Raw genomic sequence first — 552 nt, forward strand, 5'->3', positions numbered from 1 at the left:
TTCTGATTTACCTGTTTTGTTTTTTTTAGTCATTATGGTTCTATATAGAACCAGTACAATAACAAAAAAAACCCTGAAGAACCCTCTTTTTTCTCTGGATATGTTATGTTGGGTGATTTGCAGAGATTTGAGGCAGTAGTGAACCATATACAACAAGTTTGTTTTGCAATGTTTTGAACAGCCAGCATTCCTTCTGTACATTTCCAAAATGAGGTATCCATCATGTGAAAAATGATTGATAGCACTAAATTAATTATGGCATTCTTTAAAGGATAGTAGGTAACTTAAGTCCTTGGTTGACAAAACAGCAACACTGTTAGAGAATAGATCCACTATATTTTAAAGATATTTAATATTATTAGATTTTTTTATTTTATTATTTATTTATTTTTCGCTTAAAAGCAACTTATGGCTCCACCTCTGAAGGCTTCAACTGAATTGTTTCCAAAACGCTATATAATATCCATTTGGAAAAAAAACAACAACGTTATCTTCACCATTAAATATTTACACAATATAAAATACACACATTCAGAGTATATGCTGGTTTTT

This window comes from Centroberyx gerrardi, chromosome 21 (genome assembly GCF_048128805.1).
Source record: "Centroberyx gerrardi isolate f3 chromosome 21, fCenGer3.hap1.cur.20231027, whole genome shotgun sequence".
Classification (NCBI taxonomy): Eukaryota; Metazoa; Chordata; class Actinopteri; order Beryciformes; family Berycidae; genus Centroberyx; species Centroberyx gerrardi.